Below are 20,216 nucleotides of genomic sequence, written 5' to 3' on the forward strand. Positions count from 1 at the left end.
TAGTTCAAATTAAACTTCAAAGTCCAATTAATCCCTATTTCCACGAAAAAGAAAATATAATTAATTAGGCCTATATTAAAACTGCGAGTAAGGAGTTTTAAAGTTCTTGGAGAGAGAAGATAAAGGGGGAAGTCTGTGGGGAAAGAATTAACACATCCTTTGATCTTTAAAATAACTTAAGTCTCTTAGCCTTAGGACCCTCTCAACTACATACCGAACTCAATTAGTATCTTAGATAATTTTTACGGTACACGGTTATCACGATAAAAGGGAGAGCTTAATTTGTTACTCCCATACCCAGAAGTCCATAAATTAAAGTCAAACGACTTCAAGGAATTAATCGAAAAACGCGTCGCACTTTAATTTCGTTAGATCGAAATTTCAAGCAAGAACTTGTACGTGCTAAGCCTAGTTTGAAAAAATTTCTTACTAAAGAATCAACAATGACTGAAAAATAGCCGCACTATTGGCAAAATGCCATATTAATTCTTAACCATAAACAATTAAATTAGCCTGAAATATAAGCCAAGAAACTAAAATATATTATTTAAATAGACTTAACATAAATTGAATGGTTCACGGGTAGTTGAGCGGTTTTCAAAAGAGCGTTTTGGAATAAAGCGGTTCCCAAAACAGCGGTTTGCAAAACCGCGTACAAGCAAAACCGCGGTTGCTGTTTCCGCGTTTCTCAATACAGCGCTATTTCCCAAAACAGCGGTTGCTGTTTCCGCCCAAACTGTGATTGATAGGGAGGGAAATCTCTATTATATTATGTATATAGGACAAAGAACAATATTATGCAAAAAGGAGTAATGTTATATCGGAAGTAAATATAAAATATAATTTTTTGGAAAAGGCATATTATTTTGGGAAGTTAATGAAGATAAACAACAATATTTTGGAAAAGGCGTAATTTCGTACGCTCAAGATATAAACGCTGTAATCAAAATGCGCTAAAACGAGAAATGGCTATAATGGCAAACGCGTTTATGAAAAAGCCGTTTTGGACAATGCTGTTTTGATAACACGCCCAATCGATAACATACCAATTGAATTTCGTAATCAAACGACCTTCGATTATCAATCACTCGTTTCAACGCTCGAGAAACTATATGCCAAGTTCTGCAAAAAATTAACAACTTTGAATATGTTGTAATAAATTACGATAAGACGTTCGTTTGAACATTCTGAAGGGTAAAAGACTCGAATAGTAAACACCTAAGCCGTTAAACTAAGTCTCAAAAGATATTCTCTATTCAGCTGGTTTCTTAAAAAACAAGTTGGGAAAACCAAAATATTACCTCTCCGAGTCAAGACGACTACTTACAAACTTATTTACCCAGATATGAAAATGTTTCTTAAGTTAAAATTTATGAAATATTAAAGCAGTATACAAAGCATAGCAAATATACTGTAAATCAGACGACATTTTACATCCAATAATGATATACTTGTACACATTAAAATCATCCGATGGGGGAAGAACGGGAAATGAAGAGATAAAACTTTGGAGGGATATTACCTTTACGTGTTTGTAAAGGCCCAATTTTCTACTCCTCAACTGTATGTTCTAAGCCATATTCACAACAGGGTTGCCATATAAACACTATCCTCTCGTTTCACCTCAACGATTTTCTAAGTTTGTCAACATGACTGTTAACGTTACATAACACCAAAGCTTATTTGTGGCTACACACACTGAAAGTAAATGCGTACCATAAAAAGCATGAAAACACGAAGCTATTATCCGATTACGATCAGACCTTTCACTGGTCTGGGCTGCGTTCAGCAGAGCTCACCAAAAAAGACAGCGGAATATGGAAATTTTACCGGTGAGCTCTGTCGTCATAGCTTTTCTCCGGTCATCGGCGTTTTATAAATGACGCTAGCGCAATAAAGCGTGCAATGTACCAAGGCTTAACAAAAATTGTATTATAACATATTTATAGAGATAGATAAAAACTTTTTTTAATTAAAATTAGAAACAAACATATCTCTTAAAATTCTCGCATGATCAACTGGTTTCACGCCAATTAAATAGCTGTAGTCCCATCAAAGAAGATACACGCCCCAGGAATGGAAAGTGTAGCTTCCTCTAGTGTAAATTTTAGTCTGGCCCCTCCTAGTACGCTCCAAAGGCAGGCTCGGTTGACCGAGGTATTTCCGGCTACATTGAAATAGCATAAACCGGAAGTTCCTTGGTCAACCCAACCCCAGGATGGAGCGTATATTTTCTTTGGTCCCATAGAGCTATTCGTATTAATTCCTCCATGGTTTTTTCGCCAAGCTGAGAAATGCGCGTTTTACGTCACGTTATCCAAAGAGCCGACTATTTTCTTTGAAGACCGCGCTAGCTAAGCGCTAAGCACCGTGACGTCAAAATTCAAAAACAAAATCCCGTTATGTAGGACACTGCTAACAGCGCTGGGCTCTGCTGAACGCGGCCCAGATTTCCACCATGATTATAATATCTAAGCCTAAAGTGTATTTAACTTTCGGCTCACTCTGAATCGTTAATGTCTCTGCATTACAGAAACGAAATCCAAACCCAAGCGTTTACTTTTTGGTTCACTAGGCCTATTGACAAATAAAAGTTCATTTGACCAACATAGTAACGTTGTGCTTGTATTCACTTTAGAAAGGATTATGCTATAAACAGATGTAGTATAGCTTAAGTAATATATAAACATCCATTTTAAATAATAATATTAAAAAAAATCTTTGGAATATCAAAATGAAATAGAGCTTTAAAGCTACAAAAGTACTAAATGCATCATAATTACGAAAAATATTTCCACATATTCACTTTATATTAAGGATAAAGGGAATATTATGGTTCTGTAGGATTTCTTTACACATCAAAACAAAACGAACTTCTAACGCAGCGCACTACTGTAACAACGGACGGACACACACAGACAAAAACATAGACTGCTTTTTAACTCTTTCCGTATTAATTTTGAATTGAAAAACAAGATTATCTTAAATATTAAAATAAATATAATTAATATTTAATATTTTCTTCGTTAGTTGTTCGCCTTATTGAGCGTTACATCGCGTTTATAAAGAACAATTAGACATTCTTGAGAGACTTGACTAATATTGGCGTTTGAAATGAAGCATACGCCGGTTGCATTACCTTACTCAAATAGGTAGTATATAAGGGTGTCGAACTACAGCTAATAGCAAGAACAACCGCAATTGCGAAAACCTTTGGTGGCGATCCCACCTTAGGGAGGCTAGACGTTTCTCGTAACCCTAGCTGATCGCCGCGAATGTCTTAAACCCAACGATGACGATGGAGTAGAAGCCAGGTGTACAGACTGGTGTCCAAGTGGAATGGACGAAGACCAGAAGATGGTGGTGATTAGAAGCCAGTATGTACAGACTGGTGTCCGTGTGGGATGGACGAAGACCAAAAGATGGTGGTGATTAGAAGCCAGTATGTACAGACTGGTGTCCATGTGGGATGGACGAAGACCAAAAGATGGTGGTGATTAGAAGCCAGTAAGTACAGATTGGTCTCCTTGCGGGATGGACGAAGACCAAAAGATGGTGGTGATTAGAAGCCAGTAAGTACAGATTGGTCTCCGTGTGGGATGGACAAAAACCAGAAGATGGTGGTGTGAGAACTCAAGTAGAGGAGCCATTTCCGTGACTGTGAAAGCAGTTCGGAAATGGCGAACACGTTTGCTCCGATACGCAAACTGCGAACGCGGTCACGTGGGTGTAACAACAGACACACAGACAGACACACACACACACACACACACACGTCGAAATTAGAACCTCTCCGTGACATACGTCACTCGGAGAGGTAAAAAAAAGATACCGCAAAGAAAACCGATTTTTTATTTGAACTTTATAGAGTTTATTTATTTATTTCGTATTTTATCGATGGATAAGAATACTATGTTTATACAAATTCGTCGTAAAATAAAAACCCATTTAAGACACGAGAACGTTGAAAGATATAATATTACGCTATTGCGCCTTGTTCTAAGCTTTTCCCTCCACTCTTAAAGGGAGGGTGAAGTGGAAAATAAAGTGATTTTCTATCGATTCTTTCACTAATTATAATACCAGTCTGCATAGTGAAACATTCAGGAAATACCAACTCCGAATGATTTTAAAATTCAAATTAGGTTCAGATTTTAAGGATAATTTTAAAGAAGGACCTCCGACCAATCGCGTAACGCCCTGCCTTTTTATTAACAAAATTCTAATGGCACGCACCATGTCTCGCGCCACGATTGTCACGTCACGAGCAAATTTTATCAAATCTCGTGCTAAATTTCATTCGACACGGAACGTGCCCCGAGAATTTTGTTAATAAAAAGGCAGGGCGTTACGCGATTGGTCGGAGGTCCTTCTTTAAAATTATCCTTAAAATCTGAACCTAATTTGAATTTTAAAATCATTCGGAAGTATTTCCTGAATGTTTCACTATGCAGACTGGTCTTGTAATTAGTAGAAGAATTGATAAAAAATCACTTGATTTTCTACTTCACCCTCCACTCTTAAAGGTGGGTTTCCTAATGCATCGCTGCCATATTAACCAGCTCATGAAAACCTTTTATGAGTATTCACACGTTCTCACGTGTTAAATAGGTTCTTGGTAAACCATATACGCCTATTCCGTTTAACTATCGATCGAGAAATGTAGGTAAAATACACCTACTTCAAAATAAGGGAGTAAAGCTCTTCAATATTATGGTTCAGATATGTGTATTAAATTTCCCCGCCTTTACTTTTACCGAAAACAAGAAACCTTTTCTAGGAAGAATTTTCTAGGAAAAGTCAAAGTTGAAATATAGAGAGAAAATTCAATATTCCAGTGTCAAGGCCAACTATGATCTTCTTTTATTGGCCGTGGCGACCCGCGTTCTGGAGAAAAGTCAAAAGTACACGATACCACAATGCATTGTGGAATATTCTTCCAAAGTTTCATTATAAAACCCGCGTTATCTCGTACATACATACAAACAATAAAAAACCTTATTTCACGGAGAAAATAATAAAAAAAGTTATTGCACGTGACAAAATAATATAAAAAAGTTATTGCACGTGACAAAATAATATAAAAAATTATTGCACGTGACAAAATAATATAAAAAAGTTATTGCACTTGACAAAATAATATAAAAAAGTTATTGCACGTGACAAAATAATATAAAAAAGTTATTGCACGTGAAAAAATAATATAAAAAAGTTATTGCACGTGAAAAAATAATATAAAAAAGTTATTGCACGTGAAAAAATAATATAAAAAAGTTATTGCACGTGAAAAAATAATATAAAAAGTTATTGCACGTGAAAAAATAATATAAAAAAGTTATTGCACGTGAAAAAATAATATAAAAAAGTTATTGCACGTGAAAAAATAATATAAAAAAGTTATTGCACGTGACAAAATAATAAAAAAGTTATTGCACGTGACAAAATAATAAAAAGTTATTGCACGTGACAAAATAATAAAAAGTTATTGCACGTGACAAAATAATAAAAAAGTTATTGCACGTGACAAAATAATAAAAAAGTTATTGCACTTGACAAAATAATAAAAAAAAGTTAATGCACGTGACAAAATAATAAAAAAAAGTTAATGCACGTGACAAAATAATAAAAAAGTTATTTCACGTGACAAAATAAAAAACTTTATTTCACGTGACAAAATAAAAAACTTTATTTCACGTGACAAAATAAAAAACTTTATTTCACGTGACAAAATAAAAAACTTTATTTCACCTGACAAAATAAAAAAACGTCATTTCACGTGACAAAATTAAAAAAACCTTTCACGTGACAAAAAAAAATATTCTACATGTAACAGTATTAAAGAAAGAAGCGAAACGGTTAAGAAAAAACTAAAAATATAAAATAAAACGAAAGAGAAAAAATGTGATATGAATAATGCATTTCCTTCCAATAATATAGGTACTACCGTACTCTTACATGAAAAATCCGGCCGTTAGCCAAAAAATCATCTATCTCGCGTCGAGTTATACATCACATTTTTGTGCAGGTATTAGAAAATCCTTTCTAGAGTACTATCTCGCCTTATTTTGTATAATATATATAAACAAGAAAATACGATGAAACAATATCCCAAAATGTTAGACACAGAAAGAAAGGGATGATGATACCGCCTAGAAGTTTAATAAAATTTATAATAGCCGCCTTTGGGGAAAAATACTTTAAAACTCAGTCGACCAAATAATTGTTAGATAAAATGAGAAAGATAGAGAAAGAAAAACAGTTGAGTTATTACGAGTCATTCTTGGTTTTCTTTGTTATGAACAAGTGGAGCCGCGGCTAAAAACCGAGACCATTTCACGCCAGTTAACAATCGCTCAAAAGAATTAACTTTAAAACAGCTAAATGACGGCATTTTCTTCAAAACTAATTAGGCTTAAGTAATTTTCCAGAAATTTATGATTTCATTTGGGCGATGAAAAATCATCACTCTCCTTTCTATTACAGCAGTCATTGTCTTAAAGCGTGAATTTATTCACGTTACTAAGAATATGTAGATAGCTTTAAGGCGTTGGTTTCGTGATCCTCGCATACGTTCTAGAGATGATTCGACTGCTCAGAAGTATATAATACTTCTCTTCGAGAGAAGTGTACCACAAAGCGGGGTAAGTGTAACGTCACTCTTCCCAACATCGGAACATTTAGAGCAAGGTTACTAAACCGAATCACATACGCGATAAATAGTTCCCTCATCATTACTCTATTAGCGCTTAAATATTTGGCAAGACGCATGCGCTTGTGCATTTTTGTCCCACGTCAAGACGAGGTTTGTGGGATGATTGCTGGGGATTTAGTGCCAAACAATTATAGAATTCACCCTAGCACGGTGCGATGCCCATTTGTAGTTTGATGAGCGGGAAAGCAAACTAAAAGGGGTGAGCCTGGGAAGAATGACGTTACATAACTAAATCATTAAGAGGATACAGGGTGTCATCCTTCTTCTATTATCCCCTTCTGGTCTGCTACATTAAAAGGCTCACTCTTGAATTTTAATGTTAAATTTGGTTCTTGACTTTATTATTGGAAAATAAACTAGGGTGGGTTTAGAATCTTAATCTCTAAATATTCTTAGAAACAAGAACTCATTCATGTTTGAAGGCTTACAATTTGCTGAGAAATCCAACCCTATATAACATCAACCTTTCTAGGCTGGCCTAAAACTGGTCTAAAAGTAACGAAAACTAAGAAGTAGACGAAAGAATGAGGTTAAATAGGTCAAGTATATATCCCAACTACTCCTACTAGAAAATGCAATTGTAATCCCACATTCCATTGTTAGTCTATGTAGACTCTCGGACCTTGGTCAATTTTCGCGGGAGATGTAACCCGAATCGGAACAAGGTTTCCCATTTTAGCGACGACGTGATGAAGACCGCCTCGAGATCCTCGAGATTTTCTTTCTTTGCGATAAGAAAGGAATTTGCCAGAATTTCAACCGCGAAAGAACATTAAGCCTAACCTTAATTTAATTACTGGTCAATGATTTTAGTATTAGGGATAAACATAACACAATACAAAATATATTAAGCAAAAGTGTATTAAAGGATTGAGGAAATAGAAGTTACGAAACGGAGCGGCTTCCATAATCAGTTAAAATTTATAACACATTAAAACATAAGAAACTGTGTCCGAGAAAAGAAATTATCAATGAACTAAAAGATAACTTTCTATTTTCTATAAAATTATATTAATTATAGAAGAAATTAAGATAATTTTTCATTTTATAACATCGGTTTTAATCTACTTCCGATGATATATTGTGGCGCGAGATCTTTTCATGGACTTCGTAAACGCTATCACTCGCCTTGCTCGTGAATATCGTTATTATCAGAAGGATATAATACTTCTCTTCGAGAGAAGTGTACCTACCACAAAGCGGGGCAATTGTGACATGATTGTTCCCAACATCACTTAACATTTATTATAGCAAGGTTACTAAACCGAATTACACACGCGATAAATAGTTCCCTCGTCATTACTCTATTAGCTAAAGCTTATCTATTTGCCAAGGCACGCTTGTGGATTGTTGTCCCACGTCAAGACGAAGTTTGCGGGTTGATTTCTGAGGATTTAGTAAATACCAAACAGTTATAGAATTCACCCTAGCACGGTGCGATGCCCATCTGAAGTTTGATGAGCGGGAGAGCAAACAAAAAGGTGCATGAACCTGTCTCATCCTTCTTCTATTATTCCCTTCAGTTATCATATATTTTTTGTGATCAACAAAGTCTCAAGTTTTCCCGTCCCCTTTAATGTTTATAAGATCCATGATTTTGGTTCTCTTTCGGTCTTCAGAATGGTGATATCTCGAGACGTATTAGTTTTGGCGCGTCTTTATTGAGAAAGAATAGACACAATCGAATAATAGGCGTTTGGGAAAAAAGGCGCGAAATGAAAAGAGCGCGTACACAGTATAGACAGTATGTGTCATCACCACCGTCCGCTTTTATCTCGTTCTCCATTGACTTTATTTCCTAAAGCGAAAGTTGGGTAAAAAGAAAGGCTCTGGGTTCCATACCAAACATACGCTAACGAGGCATCTTTCCAACGTGTCATCGTCAAATAAAGAGCATTGAGAAATACGCTGGGACTACAAAACAGTCTTTTCAAACGCTCAGGTAACATTGTCAACAAGTAAAAGAATTTTTCTAACGTTGAAATATTACAACCTTTACGACGTGTGACTATATTTAAAATTGTAAAAATAAAACAAGAGTAAAAGAGGTCTTTCGCGAATTTTAAGAAAAATTTGCAATTACGTTATGTGTTAGCGCAGTTTCCGTGAAATTGACTCCAATCCAGATTTTGACTAATTGATTTGGATAAGTAAGTACAGGGTTCGTACAACGTTTGGGAAACCGATTTCACTGACATTTCCAGGGTTTTTCCCCATGTATTTCCCATATCTTTCCAGGTGCTATAGTAACTGCGGGAGTGGTTTTTTGGAGTAATAACTATGGGATGAGTTATTTTTAGTTTGAGCAATGCCTCACAAATTTCCCTAATTACCCTGAATTTTACTGAACAATTTATTTCCCTGACATTTTTTCAGGTTCTCCGGTCTTTCCTGGTTCGTACAAACCCATGAGTAGTAAATACAGGGTTCGGACAAAATTTTTATTTATTTATTTGATTTTTTCCAGCTTATCCCTGACCAAATTTAGCCAATATCCCTGACCATTTTAAGGTGCTTACCAAAGCACCTGGCCCATATTTAGCATTGCTGGAAGCTTCGTTTGATATACCAAATGAAATCCCTGACCCATCCCTTATTTTTTAGGAAGAAACTTTAAATCCCTGACTTTTTAACCCATTTTCCAAATCCCGGACTTATCCAGGTTTTAAAGGTTCTGCGCGAACCCTGAACTAGAACTTCACTTCTCAAAAACTGAGATAATTAACTGTAACTCGGCTTAAAACTGGTTAAGCTTAAAATTTTTAAAGCGACGTTAAAACCGTAGATGTATAATAGTTTACTTTTCTAAATTACTTTAAAACCGCAAAAAGGCGTGGTACTACTTTTTTCTTTCTCTTTCTCTCTATTCGTTACGAATAACAAGACGCGTAATTCAAAGAAACGGAACTTAATTTGATCCTACCAAGAAGTGATATCTAGTTTATTAGGGAGAAGATATAAGATGCCTAAGTATTCGCGCGCCATAGTCCCAATCCCCCTTTCAAAATAAAATGGGGGACGTAAAAGGAGGCCACAGGCTATTTCGCTACACTCTCCTCAGTCGAAAAATACGTCATTTTCGTCATCCGCGTCGCGCTGACGTGAGTTTTTAATAACCAATGAGATGTTGGTTGTAATTTAGAGACGGGGATTAACTTCGGACCTACGTTTGGACTGGAGATAAAGCTAGAAAAGTGGCGAATTTATACCTTCTCCCTAATAAACTAGATATCACTTCTTGATCCTACCTAGATTCTGACGAGGCATCAAATATAATTGGATTAAAAACCCCATAAGAAAAGAAAAACTAACAGGCCCGGTATTTCTCAAAATTCTAATTACTTAAAAGTGGTTTAAGATAACTTCCTTTCCCCATTAAATTATGATTAAGTTCACAAAATATTGTTTTTGGTTTTTCATTTTAGCCGAAGGTAATTTTCCTAATTATACTACAGTGTTTGAGCGGCATTTTTTACATTGGGAAACCAATTTCCAACGGAAATTTTGAAGAAGTTTACTAAGCCATTCAAAGGTTACCAGTTCCTAACATACATGATGTTTCTGATAAGTCTGCCATAAATTAAGGGGGATGTCCTTTGGGTTCACGATTTTTAGTCGAAAATGTAATTTCTATGGCATTTTGCGGTCCGGGTCACTGTTTTCGAGTTACGATTTCATTGTTTTAGGGATGACCCCTTAATTAAATTAGAATTGTTTTTCAGTTTCTTAATTAAATTAAGGGGTCATCCGTAAAATACTTCAACCTTAACAGTGTCCCTTAGGGCAAAATAAAGATAGGAATTACATTTTCGACTCGAAATCACCCAAAGAACATCACCCTTAAGTTATGGCAGACTTATCAGAAACACCCTGTATATATCAGGGGTAGATTTAATTTTAGAAGTAGGAATGGAGAACAGAGTAATGTGGGCGCGCGTCAAAGTCTCGGACCCCCTTCTACGGGACGGGGGGCATGAAAGAAGAGGCCGATCATAGCGACAGAGGTAAAAAGGAATTACGTATTTTTCGCCGTCCCCGTCAGCAACGTCATCAAAACCAAAGAGAATATTCTCTTTATCAAAACGTAGTTTAAAACTGAGCCAATAAGATAATTTAAACTTTTCGTTACGTGTTGGAGGGAGGGGCTCTATACTGGGTGGTCTATGAGTCGGAATAACTGAAGTAAATACTAACCGGTAGACTCCATTCCTACTTCTAAAATTAAATCTATCCCTAGTTTTACTAACCAAGATAAGTAAAAAAAAAAAAAAAAAAAAAAAACAGCAACAATAAACAGCCTCGGGTGATGGACGTAAAAAAATATAGCAATTAAAGTTAGGACGTTAGTTTCCTTAAACTTAGTTTCCGGTGTTAAGAACAGCTGAGGCTTCTCGCTAAGCAGACACTAAGAGTCGGTTAAAGGCGCCCGAGTTTCTCGTCACGAACCTAACGTAGCGTGTCGAACGCCCTCGGCATCTTCTTCTCCAGAAGATGCGGAGCGGAGGATGGAAAAATATGCCAGCCAGGGATGAAGAAGACCGAGAAGCCTTAGCGCTTAATAAAAAAAACAAAAAAAACGAAGATTCGAAAAAATAAAACTCAGAAGTTTTTACAAGGCTGGAGAGGAGCTAGGAAAGGGGATAATCAATGAGGATATAAAAGGGTAAAACATTTTTGAAGTTACTTCACGCGACTTTGACGTAAAACTGTAACGTGCCTTTATACCCTGCTACGTTTTTAATCCGCAACCTAAACGCAATTTAGCTTCAAAATCAGTTACGAGATGATACTGAGAAATTAAACTGGGAACGTAGCATCCTAAGGTTGAACTCCAACGTCCCTCTAACCCCTTAAAGTTTTCTTTTTTTATTTTCTTACATCGTTTCCCGAAAAGAATAGAAATAAAAGAAGAGTTGGAAGAAAATCGTACGTAAGAGAAAAACGAATTGGAGAAGAAAAAAAAAAGTTTATAAACTTTACGCCAAGCTTTAACAGAGAAGCTATATATACGCCTCGAATCCAACTTTGGAAGCTGTACATTTCTCTGTAGAAAATTGGGTTGTTCTTAGCTTAAATGTAAAAATTCCAAGGCCGGAATGTACTAAATATCTAGCTCGATAGAACACGAAAAAGGTTTAAAAGACTTTTCCTAAATTTTGCGCAAGGACCTCTCTCGGTATATTGACTTTGTACGCCGGGTCTCCTCTTGAAATTTTAAAAGAGGGGTATTAAGTTAATAGCACACTCTTAAAGGTTAAGCCATTCTCTCTTCTTTTAGTGTAGTCAGAAAACCGATCCAGCTTTTAAATTAATATTGGGGAATCTAATTCGTTCCGAAATTGCACGCGCTCTCGAGATTTAATTTTATTTTGGTCACGTTTTGAAAAGAAGCTGAACTTTCTGAAATGGGGTGCTGAGGTTTCAGTGTTTAAGAACGTAACTCTGCTATGCCTAGTCAGAAACGGTATTGAAATTACAGAGTCCACACTAGTTCTAGTGTGAACCAAGAAGTGATACCTAGTTTCTTAGGGAGAAGATATAAATTCGCCACATTTCCAGCTTTATACCCAGTCCAAACGTAGGTCCGGAGTTAATCCCCGCCTCTAAATTACAACCAGCATCTCATTGGTTCTTGAAACCTCACATCAGTGAGAGAGGCGAAATAGCTCGGCCTCCTTTTACGTCCCCCGTTGTATTTTGAAAAGGGGACTGGGACTAATACTTTGGCATCTTATACCTTCTCCCTAATAAACTAGAGATCACTTCTTGTGTGAACTAATCTTAGCTCAAAAGACGATTAAGGACTCAACGGACTTCTCCCTTAATCGGGACCAAAAACTGTTCGATAATTATTTCTGGCGACAGATGCGAGTGAAAGGGAAACCCAGCGTGAGTTTCTTACGTAAACACTATCACCACCAAATTCCTATTTTCGAAAGAGTGACCTTTTAAAACCATGGCTAAAACATGCCTGAAGTTTAACTAAAATAACGTATTCTCGCTAATGGCAAACGCCAATCAAACAAACCTTAATCTTAACTTGAAATTCCAAATATATTTTCATCGATAGCCACTAAAACGTCCGCCGATTGTCGGTCTGTAAACAAGATTATAAATATTTTGATCAGGAAGTAATTCGATCCGTTTCCGCATTCGTGAATAATTTAATGTAAAGCAGAATTTTCCCCCCAAAGTTCCGTTCCCCCTTTTAAAAATTGAGTTCTTAATGTTACATATGATGATAAGTTTATAAGATATGTTCCATAAGTATGACACCAAGCATACTTCGTAATGCTAGAGACTTAGTGAGAGCTAGTTCGAGAACGACAAACGAGAATGGACTACACTCGGTTTTGCAGTCCATCTTCCAAAGCCTTTGACAGTGCCTCACCAGGGGAATCTATAACGTTTCACCTACGACACTTTATGACAAACTCTCAGTAACCAGTGACAAACTTATGGTACATATCTCATTAACTTATGATATTATTTATATTTCGAGTAATTTATTTAACCTTCTAGTGATAAAATAACAGAATATTAAACAGATTGTGATTAAAATGAGAATCAAATGGAGGCGTTTTAAAAAAAAATTATTTTTCAGTTCAACTCATCGAATGATCGTTTTATAAATCTTTGCTGAAACTCTGACCCTAATTGTCTATCGAGTGATTTCAGTCCTATATATAACAACGTCATATCCCCAAAGCATGGGATACGCAACCTACTTCCCGCTCTCCCTCTCTCTACCGATATACTCTCAAAATGAACGAACGAAACGATGAATACGATAGAAGAATACAATTTGAAACCATCCTCCTTATTTCCCTCGTGAAACATTTCCTTTCCTCAATTGATACTGTCCATCGGTAAAAAAAAATGTCTGTTGTTTTCCCAAACTTAAAAGAAAGAAAAATAGAAAGCACTCTTGGCATGGCCGATTTACTAAAATGTCAAGGTGGTTCAGTACCCGCTCTAAGTATAAAGGTTAACTGCCAAATTATGCGGAACCAAAAAGGACCATTTGTCTAAAATATCGCGATATCAGGCGCGAGGCGAATTTTACCCAAGCTCTGGAATCATAGAGGATATACAATAGAGGAGTGGACGGTTTTTGTACTCAGGTCTCGTTAAATTTTTTGAAGCTACTTCCGGCGCTCGGTTTTTTGGTAGACACGTGGTTATCTTCGTCTAAATATTACTCACCTCCTCCATAGAGGATCTACAGTAAAGCAGACGACATTTTTCAACCAATAATGATACGTCTTGTACAGAAGGAAGAGGATCGTCCATTGGGGTAAAAAAACGGAAATAAGTAAAATTTTGACGAGATATTGCTTTATGCATTGGTATGGACAGGCAACTGAATAGGGAGCTAGGTTTGCTTAGAGCAACGCCTGACACTAGCGCTGTGGCGGCGGATGTTGGAAGTTTTTCGCCAAACCCTAATAAAATTCGCGCCATTTTGTTTTTGAGGAGTAGACTAAACTATAAAAGTGAGTTGAATTTCATTTACATTTCTGTAAAGTCTGTTTAACATCAAGCCTTGGCTAAAAAATATCCCGAACCATTACAGACTACAGAGGAATTTTTTTAGGGGACATTTGGCAATAAATTGCGGTTGGTAGACGCGTGCGGGCGCGTGCTACGCATTGTCATTTGTTAACGCGGGTTTAACATGGCTTTGCCCATCCATGGGTTAGGTGCTCTGAGTAGAAGCAGAAGTGAAATGAGACTAGAAGTGAAGGGCTCTAGCATTGATAGTAGATCCTGGCACTAGTGAACAAATTTGAGGATTTTATGCCGCTTCCCACGCGCCTACACTACTCGAGTTCCATAAACATTTCCTACCCCCTTCCCCTCAACCTAAAGCGGCCGAACACGGTCGCGGCTCCTTGAATCTAGTTCGGCCGTCTACCGCCACGAGCGTCTCACGTTTTGGAGGGAAATGTCAGAAACCGTTACTAGAGGGCCAACCGTTCTTGTGTTATCAAGAATATTCACTTTCGCCGAGTGAAGAATTTGGTTAGCTCAGTACTTCTGGTCTCATCTCACTTCTGGTAGAAGCTAAAGTGTCTACTCCGCTACTGTATATTCTCTATGCTAGAATATAGCGCTAGAGAATAAGGCTAAATCAGAAAAGCTTTTTCACTTCTTTGAGAGCTGAGAAGTTTGCTTCTCCGAGACTTGACCCACCTATGTCATTTTTCTCCTCCATCTTCCATTCCATTTTCTTTTCTCCTCTCAAGTCCAAAACATTTTTAGGGAGCCACGGGGCCAAGATGATACCGCCCACGTCTAAGGGATTCTGTCAGAAAAGAGGTCATCTTTCCATTACTAAAATCGTCCACCGTTTTCACTATATTTCATCTTTTCATCTTTTTCAAAAAAGAAAGTTTACAAAAAAGAGCTAAATTTCTTTAATAAGCCGTGGAGAAAGAAATGAGTTTTGATTTCATATTTCATAAAAATGAAATATTATTTTTTTATTCTTTGATACGGTAGCTTGGTTACTCCTTTCTTCCTTTTTTAATACACGTTAACCGTATAAAACCCTTGACGACAGTAAAGTCACAGCCGCGTCCCGAACCCCAAGTCGCTATATGGAAAAAGGAGCTGGGTTTTGGAAAAATTAATCTAAATGGATTTAGTTTTTTTTTATTATACACATGGTGCATTATCTCGAAAAAACTTTTTAACGCATCAAGGACTATATTAAAATCAGTCGGAATTGACACTAACTGGTAAGGCTCGGAGGAAAGGTTTAATATCGAAAATTTTAGTATTTAATGGGAATATTTTGATTGGTGTAACGCATAAAAACTGATATATTTGGAGGCCATTATAATTATAAAATTTCCAGATGGAAACGATAATTTTTAGTTAAAATTTTTTTTTCCGAATTATTAAATTCATTAGCTTCTATTTAATTCACTTTCGAGATATTACTAATAAACGCAAAAAAATTATTGTAATTTTACCTTTATTATTAATAAAAGGCGAGAATGATCTATCACGCGTCTTTCAAAACGTGTAATTTATTCGAAAACTCGACTGTTATAGTCCCCCGAAGGCAATATTATATACAAGTTAACAAGAAAGTTCCAGAAAACTCGTTCGTTCAAAGAAAGAGTTGATAGCTAGCGTGTAGAAAAGAAGAAAAATAATTCAAATAAATCTTGAGTTCGTTTCGTTTTCCCAGAAGCTTTTTCTTTCCGTTATCTTTCTGATATGCAAATTTTTACGGCAGAAGACTAATAACGGAATTAAAACTTTTTTTTCTTCTTCAAGTTCAAACTCTTTTTCCATTTCATTTATTTTATTTTTTTTTTTCACTTTGAATTGAAGATGAGCAATCCATCGACTTCTCCTTGACATCCAAAACGTTTTACCTCTCCGAATGACGATGACGTCACGGAGAGGTATTACACTGGACGTGTCTGTGTGTGTGTGTCTGTCACCGTGTTCGCGGTTGGCAAGTCGAAGTAAACGTGTTCGCAGAAAGAAACTTTTGGCTTCTACTCCCATTGTTTGGATTGACAAGTTGGGAAAACCAAAATATTACCTCTCCGAGTCAAGAGGTCTACTACTACAAACTTATTTACCTAGATATGGAATTATTTCTCTTTTTTGAAGTAAAAATTTACGAAATATTGAAGCAGTATTCCAAGCATAGCGAATAATACAGTATAGCAGACGACATTTTACATCCAATAAGGATAAATCTTGGACACATGGAAATCAGTCAATGGGGAAAAGATCAGGAAATGAAGTCTACGCTTCAGCTGTTTACCGTATATTCTGATAGCTACATTCACAACTGGTTTGCAGTGTAAACACTATCGTCTCGTCTCACCCAAAGAAAATATACGCTCCGGGAATGGAAGCTATGTCTCGGGGTTGGGTTGACCAAGGAACTTCCGGTCTATGCAATTTCAATGTAGCCGGAAATACCTCGGTCAACCGAGCCTGCCTTTGGAGCGTACTAGGAGGGGAGAGACAAAAATTTACACTAGAGGAAGCTACACTTTCCATTCCTGGGGCGTGTATCTTCTTTGTCTCACCTCAACAATATTCTTAGTTTGCCAACGTTAAATAACACCAAAGCTAAATTGTAGCTAGACGCACTGATAGTCAATGCGCACCATAAAGAGAATAAAAGGTCTGTAGCTACTACCCGTTTACCATTAGCCCTTTTACTATTCTAATTGCCACCATGATCTTTTCTTCTATTTTAAAATCTTAACCTGATTATTTAACAGTGTATTTAACTTTCGGCTCACTCTGAACCGTTGATGTCTCTTCATTTCAGACACGAAAATCAAAGCCCAAAGTTTACTTCACCTCAGGCCTCAATTATTTACTCTTTGTTTCACTAAGCCTATTGCGGATGATACTTAATATACCCGCCGGAGTCTAGGTCTTAGTTTTCTTCATGAAATCACTCAACCAAGGATTATTGTATATACAGATGTAGTATAGCTTAAGTAATATATAAACAGCCATTTCAAATAACAATATTAAAAAAATCTTTGGAATATCAAAATGAAACAGAGCTTTAAAGCTACAAAAGTACTAAATGCATCATAATTACGAAAAATACTTCCACATATTCACTTTATATTATGGAAAGAGGGAATATTAAGGTTCTGTATGATTTCTTAACACATCAACACAAGGCTAACTGCTAACACGACGCACTAGTGTAACAATGGACGGACACACACAGACAAAAACATAGACTGCTTTTTAACTCTTTCCGTAATAATTTTGAGTTGAGAAACAAGATTATCTTTAATATTTAAATAAATATAATTATTTTTAATTATTTTAATCTTCAATAATTAACATTAATAATAGTTAAATCGTTTAAAATAAAGTTATACCTATTATCTTCTCAAACTTTGCTAATATTGACGTTTACAGTGAAGGGTACCCCTCTTCCCGCTTTCTTCAAATTTTGGGGTATATATACGATTCGTTTCCATTATAATAGTAAGGAAAAAGCGCAATTGCGAAAACCTTCGGTGGTCGATCCCACCTTAGGGAGGCTAGACGTTTCTCGTAACCCTAGCTGATCGCCGCGTATATCCTAAAACCAAACGATGATAATGGAGTAGAAGCCCATGAGACAGATTGGTGTCTATGTGGAATAGACGGAAGACCAGTAGATGGTGGTGTTTAGAAGCCAGAATGTACAGATTGGTGTCCAAGTGGGATGGACAAAGACCAGAAGATGGTGGTGATTAGAAGCCAGTATGGACAGACTGGTGTCCAAGTGGAATGGACGAAGACCAGAAGATGGTGGTGATTAGAAGCCGGTATGTACAGACTGGTGTCCATGTGGAATGGACGAAGATCAAAAGATGATGGTGATTAGAAGCCGGTAAGTACAGACTGGTGTCCGTGTGGAATGGACAAAGACCAGAAGATGGTGGTGTGAGAACTCAAGTAGAGGAGCCATTTCCGTGACTGTGAAAGCAGTTCGGAAATGGCGAACACGTTTGCTCCGATTTGTAAACTGCGAACGCGGTCACGTGGGGTCTGACAGACAGACAGACAGACAGACAGACAGACACACACACACACACACAGACACGGTCAGTGCATTACCTCTCCGTGACGTCATCGTCACTCGGAGAGGTAAAAAGTATGGGACGATCGGCTAGGGTTACGAGAAACGTCTAGCCTCCCAAAAGCAGGGCTCACTACTTCCACCAAAGGTTCATGCAATAGCGGGTTTTCTTATCATTCATTGTGAATCAATCGCTTTATATACCCTAAATTTCAAAGATTATTAAAGAGGCATACGCTTGAATTCAAACGTCAACAATAGCTATGTTTAAAATGATTTTAGGAATAAAGTTTCTTTAAACGATTTAACTAGAATCAAGGTAAATTAATGACGATTAAATAATTAATATCAATTATATTTATTTGTTTAAGATAAACCTCTTAATTGCATCTCGACTCGGAGAGGTTTATTTTGGTTTCCCAACTTGTTTCAAAGTTCCTTGATTTTTCCATGACTTCTCGCAGCCGATAACCCTGGCCTAATGAACGTATATTTTTAAGTAAACCACGTAATCTGCTAAAACAGCATTTTTTCTAATTTCTTCGGGCTAATTCTTAACCCTCAAGGTTATTTGAAATATATCATCCGAGCACGTTTTGAAATTATTTTCTTTCTTCCTAAAGCCCTTGATCTTGAGTTCCTTTCTGACTCGGTTCACATTTTTGGCGCTAAAAAACAATCCAGGGTTGGTTAAAAGAGTTAGTGGAAAACCTATATAGAGACCTCGCCTAGCTCGACGACTCTGGGTCTGGCTGAGTTAACTAACTAAAAATAGATGAGAATCGACGGCAAAATGAACGAAGAACACGTGGATTGCGTGCGCAAGGTTACCGACCAAAAACTGTGTCAATGTACGTGCATTATATGGAACAGTTAGTCTAGATATGTTTTTGCCTAGGATATCCGTTGCTCAACTTTAAGCGCATACTCTAAATACGCTCTCGGATATCTGGTCGATAATTTCTGCTGGAATATAAGTTGTTAAAACATAAGGGTGTTTTATTGTGAACTGGTGAAAGCTACCCGGCTTTGACCGGTGTTTTAATTGAGTGGAAAGTGATAAAAGTTTCCTGTCTATGTTGACACTGAACACCGATCACTATCCCTGTGTTTTATGGTAGTAGAAAGGAAGAAAAGTTTCAAGTCCATGTTGACACTAAACACTTAATAGTCTTTGCACTGACCCTTATCAAATATCTGCGTGAAGTGGTTTTTCAGAAACTATTTTTAACAACTTTAAAATTCAATAAAACTGCTTTTTTAGGGACCAACCATAAAGCTAAAATCAAGGGTGTTGGGGGAGGATAGCGAATCTGTGAGAAATAGGCGCGCTAACTGTGGAACAGTTCAGGTCCGGTGGGACGCTAAAAATGGGGGAAGAATACTCGGTAAAATGGCGAGCGGTTACGTCAGACTATTCAGGTACACCTTCCGCCATTTTTCCGAGTATTCCTCCCCCATTTCTAGCGTCTCACTTGACCTGATTTCTCTCAGATTTCCCAACCTCTCCCCATCATCCTTGCTAAAATGTTACGAATCTGGAATAAGGCGATTTTTACGGCTAGTGGTTTGCGAGCCCCACTTTGAGTAACTCAGTAACTCAACGAAACAACTTCTAAAACCTTCGCGGCTGTGCGCGTAACAACTCACCAAAGTTTCATCGCAATAGGATGAATGATTTAGAAACGCGTATGGGACAAACAAACAAACATTAATAGAAATTAAATTATTAAAACTTGGGGAAAATTTTTGAGATACGTTCTGCCCCTTTTGTTAGCTTGCCTCTGAACACCGATGTACTGTGGTTGAACGCATATACAGGGGCAAAATAGAGGCGCGTATAAACACTCCAATCTTGTTCCGAAAACTCCAATCCTAATTTCTAATTATAGAAACTACTCGAAAACAGGAGATTAAAATATAAACCCC

The 20,216-nt window shown here is 36.9% G+C and overlaps 1 protein-coding gene and 1 long non-coding RNA gene across 4 annotated transcripts in view; one reads left to right on the forward strand and one right to left on the reverse strand.

Moving 5' to 3' along the window:
- Nucleotides 1–20,216, forward strand: part of LOC149661195 (monocarboxylate transporter 10-like) — a 32,990-nt gene that overhangs the window by 722 nt on the left and 12,052 nt on the right. The gene's annotated exons all lie outside the window — the stretch shown is intronic.
- Nucleotides 1–20,216, reverse strand: part of LOC149661196 (uncharacterized) — a 33,287-nt gene that overhangs the window by 528 nt on the left and 12,543 nt on the right. Inside the window, exons 2-3 of the long non-coding RNA XR_016368805.1 lie at nt 14,909–15,020; nt 12,741–12,809 (exon numbers count right to left, since the gene is read on the reverse strand). This is a non-coding gene — a long non-coding RNA (uncharacterized LOC149661196). The remainder of the gene's footprint in view (nt 1–12,740; nt 12,810–14,908; nt 15,021–20,216) is intronic.

The sequence above is a fragment of the Phalangium opilio genome, unplaced genomic scaffold (assembly GCF_054372755.1).
Source record: "Phalangium opilio isolate 3A_F unplaced genomic scaffold, DU_Popi_V2 ptg000070l_1, whole genome shotgun sequence".
Classification (NCBI taxonomy): domain Eukaryota; kingdom Metazoa; phylum Arthropoda; class Arachnida; order Opiliones; family Phalangiidae; genus Phalangium; species Phalangium opilio.